This window comes from Rhagoletis pomonella, unplaced genomic scaffold, assembly GCF_013731165.1.
Source record: "Rhagoletis pomonella isolate Grant_MI unplaced genomic scaffold, Rhpom_1.0 Rhpom_scaffold_00003, whole genome shotgun sequence".
NCBI lineage: Eukaryota > Metazoa > Arthropoda > Insecta > Diptera > Tephritidae > Rhagoletis > Rhagoletis pomonella.
In genome coordinates, this window is record NW_023458557.1 from 19,139,936 (window position 1) to 19,146,012 (window position 6,077).

General features: G+C 36.6%; 1 long non-coding RNA gene across 1 annotated transcript; it reads left to right on the forward strand.

The window, feature by feature from the left end:
* The first annotated feature begins 5,086 nt into the window (after window positions 1-5,086).
* On the forward strand, window positions 5,087-5,401 carry LOC118736495. Its single transcript, XR_004992691.1, has 2 exons — window positions 5,087-5,211; window positions 5,266-5,401. It is a non-coding gene; the product is annotated as an uncharacterized LOC118736495 (long non-coding RNA).
* The last annotated feature ends 676 nt before the right edge of the window (window positions 5,402-6,077 follow it).

The following is a 6,077-nucleotide window of genomic DNA, read 5'->3' on the forward strand; positions in this document are numbered from 1 at the left end:
AAATCAAATTCGTATTAAACATTAATCTATATCCGATTCGGAAGTGATTAGCAAACTGTCTACATTTATGTGGGGATAATCGGTTTGTACCATTTGCCCAAAAACCGCAAGTAAAGATCCCACTCTCTTTTTGAATTTACGGTCATGTCTTATAATATGCTGCTCCAGTCTATGAAAACGCTCGTCTCTGTTGCGCAGCTATGGTGTGCCCGATCTCGATCGCGCTGTGGATGAGTGAGAAGTTGAAGGGGCTGCAGATGAGCTGGAAGGTGTTGGAGATTTCTCTCTCATGAACACTTCTCCTTCTCCGCTGTCCAATAAATAGGGGTGATGGTAATTGTCTTTCTGCGATGCATACTCATGCATCGCGTCGAAATACTGCCAGTCTTTTGCTTCCTCTGCTACCGCCTCTTCTCCTGTTCCTCCGCCTGGTGTAAAAATAACATATTGGTAAATACAATTTTTACCTTCAAATGGATGTGTCCATACCTGTTCTGTAGCGGAAGAAACTTTTGTATTTCTTCACTAGAGCATTCCACTGTGACTTGCAACACATCCAGTCTTTATTCATTTGAAGCGTCGCCGATACTTTTCTGCAAAAGTTAATTCCATTCAGATCTACCAACCAACTATATATGTACATAAATATTATATTTTACTTACTTCCATCCTTCATTGGATTTTGCATTTTTGCCGCTGAACAGCGCATTCTCTTCTGTTCTCCTTCTAATTAACAAAAGCCTTTCCGCGTGGTTTCCTTTAAACAGATAGAATAAATAAATACATAAATATTTGCGTATAAATTTAATTCATCTTATAACTTACAAGTAACGTACACTTTTTTGTCATTTTTTCAGCTTTCATTTTGAGTTTACAGCCCAAAATACAATAGCGTAGTGGCAGTGGCAGTGACAGTTTTTAAAACAGCTGTTACTGCTAATATTGGCAGTCACAGCCGCAGCAAACACAATACAGCGTTGTCAGTGACTGCTTTTTTTGACATTCCCTTTTGTTTGTTTACATTTTTGTTGTTGCCTTTTAGGCTTCAGTGACATCAACAGATGTTGGCTACGTTTCATTTATGTCAAATTCAGCATGCGAAGTTTGCTGCGATGAAGGCAGTGGCAGTGAATTTAGAATCTGGGCTAAACTGAGCAGTACTGCTAGCTGCTACTGCTGTATTATGAGTCGCTTCATTGGAAACCACACTTTCTAAAAAACAGCTGATTTCGAAAAACTGCCGCTGCCACTGCCACTGCGTTATTGTATTTTTGGCTTAACTCTTTATTACCGCCAAACAATACCTATTGTAAACATATTTGGAAGTTGTCAAAATTTTACCTAGCCACATGTGCTAGGTAAAATTTGACGTTCGTATTCACCACGAGAAATATCAAATTTTTACTTCGATCCGTCAAAATTTTCTATTTTCTATCAACTGGCACAGGCCCATAGTTGAAATCATCATAAGAAGTACTATCGGCCTGCATTTTTAGTTTTCCCATAGCTAAACGGTTGGTTATCTTGTTGTGTTCCAAAAATTTAAGTTATTTTTTAAGTTAAGATTTTAACCATCGTACAGTTTCCTAAGTAAAAACACTATCAGCTGATTGCCGAAAATTGCCTACAGCTGAGATCATCTGCTTGGTGGAACTTCGCGAGAGTGCACCACACCTAGAACAAAATGACTTTATGGGGGGTGTATTGGGGGTCGCACACATCACAAAGCTGAAAACCGGACGGCGAGGAAACTCATAGTTTACGAGTAATTTGTTGTTAAAGTTGAAAATTTCACCCAACAAAATGTACGATAACAAACAACAAGTGTGCAGAACACATAAATTTCAACTAAATTAAGCTCTTTGAACGTTCATCTATTTTATATTTTATTAATTTTATTGTTTAACGATGAGGAACACGTTAATAAATTTGTTTATTTTCTATTAGCGAACTGAAATAGTATGTTACCAGATGTTCAAAGCGTAAGAATATTATAAAGGCGAATATGATAAGTGCTAATTTATTATATGTTTAATAGAAATTATGAGTATTATGTACGCAGAAGTCTCCTTTATGTGTTTCCTTGTCCAGTGTATGAAACACCTTCTGACGTAGAACTCCTTCCGCGTAGGATACCTTCGGCCGCGCTTAGGGATTTGCATAACCTGGCGGGTGCACATTTGCTGGCTCCCCGCACCGCGCCGCGCTCATGACCCCCGCGTCTCTCTGCACTGCACTCGCGCCGCCAACCTTACCCTTTTCCGCAAAAACTGGTTTTATGTTTTCCAAACAAAAATTTTAAAAAGCGCAATAAAACCATAATGTGTTGCCTTGTCAAGTGTCTAAAAAACCTTCTGACATCGTAGTATTTTTGACGTAGAACTATTCCTGCGTAGGCGGCCTTTGGTCGCGCTTAGAGATTAAAGCCCTCACAATGTAGAATTCTCTTTCTGTGTTGCGAAGAAAATGAGCAGAAGTGTTTTTGACCAGAACTTCTTTTTGCGTAGGTGGCCTATAGCCGAGCTTAGGGATTGTAAACTTCACAAAGAAAAATTCTCTTTCTGTGTTGCGAAGAAAAGGAGCAGAAGTACTTTTGAGCAGAACTTCTTTCTGCATAGGCGGCCTGCGACCGCGCTTAGGGATTATAACCCTCACAAAGTAGAATTTTCTTTCTGTAACGCGAAGAAAAGAAGCAGAAGTATTATTAAGCAGAACGTTTTTCTGCGCAGGTGGCCTGCTGCCGCCTTAGTGATTATAACCCTCACAAAGTAGAATTATCTTTCTGCGTTGCGAAGAAAATGAGAAGAATTTTGAGCAGAACTTTTTTCTGCGCAGGCAGTAGAATTCTTTTTCTGTGTTGCGAAGAAAAGGAGTAAAAGTGTTTCTGAGCAGAACTTTTCTGTGCGTAGGCGGCCTACGGCCGCGTTTAGGAATCATAACCCTCACAAAGTAGAATTCTCTTTCTGTGTTTCGAAGAAAAGAAGTAGAAGTATTTTTGAGCAGCACTTCTTTCTACGTGGGCGGCCTGCGGCCGCGCTTAGGCATCATAACCAGTATTGCAGCGAATCATTTTTAGTGGTAGCCAAATTCCTTAAAAAAAAAGGCTAAAAAAGAGCTAAAAAGAGTCGTTGTGGCTAAAAATCGTAGCTATAATTGTTTACTTACAAATACATATATAAGTATACACGCAAACATTTTCAATAAGTAATGGTATAGAAACACAATTAACTCTGGAAAAAAAGCTAATATTTTATCCAACCAAAAACCTTTTTGTATAAAAGGGGAAATATACGATACCAGCTTATTGGCTTGATCAAGTGATTGTACCATCAGGCTCGAAGCATATAACTTACCAGCATACTGCAACAATATTTATTTCTTTACAAATGAGGTCGGGGAAAAATCGAAATGATTAGAGCCGAAATTTCATAATTTTTCTACCATTTTGTTAAACATTGTTTTTTATTTTTTAATTCACAACTGCAATATCGTGAACTTAATCTTCCACAAACACGGCTTTGACTCGTATAGTAAGAAATTTCCGCAAAAATACTTTTTTCTTAAAAAAATTGAGCTAATTTCACCACTCACGACACCAGCATGCTGGTACAACCATAACATTTTTAAATAGTTTTTGAAGTCGCACCAGCAGCTGGTACAATCACACCACAAGAACGTACACGATCAATGGACTTGATGGGCCATTTAACAAATTTAGCATATTATATAACTTATCTATCATAAAGCGTCGTCCAACCTCTTTTGTTTAGGGGGGGTTTGGGGGCCACGCCGCCCCCTCCGCCCACACCCCTAAATCATTGTACAAATAGCTAAAGATTTCCCATTTCTATTATTTTGAATCGGCATACCTACAATAAAATTTTGTATGCAATAAGTCCTCAATAAAAAATTTGGTGCTTTTCTCAAGAAAAACGTGATTTTTCTTGGGTTTAAGTGCTTTTTCAAATTCTAGACTTGGCAACACTGGTTAGTTGAAATTATTGATTATATTGTATATATTATTATTGATTATAATCGGTTATTCGATTAATCGTCCCATCTCTAATGCAACCAAATTAAACTAAACCCACAGTATACCAGTAGAAAAGGTTTTTGTTTTTGTAGCAGTTTCGTGGTGAAAGTCCTTTATGGGGGCCAAATTTCCCCACAAGAAATTGAGCGCATGGTTGCTTTTGCATGCCAAAAGAACGAATATTAGAAAACATTGAAAAAAAGTCTGAGATAATACAATTATATTCTACTAAAAATAAACACGATAGTGTGCGATAATTAGATAATGTGATAATCATGTTTAAAAACTTTTTTCAACACTTATTTTTCAAAAAATAATATTGCGGATCAGATTGCTCTGAGCGCTTGTGTTGTTTACCAAGAAAATGCAGCCCTCTTGGTTATTATTTCTGTATCGCATCGCGGTGAGTTTCTATTTCTTGGTAATTTGGTTTGTGAAATGGTAAACAAATTGTTGAGATTTATTTATTTGATGTGTTTAACATTTGATTAATGCAATTTTCTGTCTTTTCAGACTATTAATTAAAACACACACAGCATCATCAATGGTGATTGCAAGAACTACTGCAATCCCTGCGGTTTTTCCTATTGGTAAATGCGTTCTGGTCGTGACCAAGGGTGGTCTCCCAAATCAGCCGGGAATAAGGTTAGTCATTTTCAATTTTATATCTTTGTTCGTCGACATTATATGTTAAAATTTTTCACCACATTATTTTGCTGCACAGCACCCTGAATGCGGCAAAACAGTTGCTCGCAACCTTCAAGTCCTTTATGGGGACCAAGTTAACAGCCACAACAACAAAAACCTTTTCTACTGGTATACTGTGGCTCTGAGCGCTTGTGTTGTTTACCAAGAAAATGCAGCCCTGTTGGTTTTTATTTCTGTATCGCATCGCGGTGAGTTTCTATTTCTTCCCTGCCAGCCACGGCTCACCACTTTCCTCTGAAAATCAAACGATTTACAAACACATTCACAACTTTTTAGTCATCTCACCTACACACTTACAATTTTTTTTTTTCAACTGTCAACGAAATTTCCCTTTTTTAGAGCTGCGTCGCTGATAAGAATTCGTACTCTAATAAGAATTCTATGCGTTAGAGCGAGCAAGTTAGAAACATCGAAGTTTTCATGGCAGTATACATACTGTGAAGAAATGTCACTTTGTGAAAATTTTTAAGGTAAGAATACGTATTTAACAATTTTATTTGATTATAATGTAATTTTTCTTTTAGATTGCAAAACACCAGCGCCTTCAGTACAATCTAAAGGTATATATTGAGATTTTATATATGGGCGATTCCACTGTCACGGGTTGGACATTTGTACAGAAAAAATTTTCTTTATTGTTTAAATTTAAGTATAAAGTACTGAACAATTCTACATTTTGATACAGCTACACCTAATTGACTATTATATGAGTTATTACAAAATACGAAAAAATTTCCAGCTTACTTTTATATGGAAAAAATCCGATTTATTTCTTCTGTCACGGGTGGGACAAAAAAAAGAACCTGCTTTTTGGAGCAAATATATTTTACGGAAACTCTGCGAATTTATTTCACTTTTCTGTGTGAACTTGATGTCTTATAATAAAACAAAGAACCACGAACACAAACAAAGCAAAAACTACAAAAAAATGATGCCTTTATTATACAAAAAATCCGAAATTTCTTCTGTCACAGGTGAGACAACGTTTGTCACGGGTAGGACACGTACGAATTTTTATATGAAAAGGAGCTTTTAGTCTTGTCCGTATATAAAGATTAGTTATTATAAAATATAAGAAGCCAAATAGGGGTTAAGTTCACTCACGTCTAAGGGTAGTGCCTTTTATATAGAAGAAAATGCTTATCACCGTCAGCCAAAAAAGTTATTAAAAATGAACGCGATTTCCTAGCGTCCTGAAATTTTCACTTTTACCTACTTGAATTTAATGGACCACAAAACTGCATACCTAATATTTGCACAAAAAGTTTAAAATTTTTGGGTGTAGTTGTTGAAATTTGTTGAATTTTTATAATTTTTTTAAGAAGTTCGAAATGTA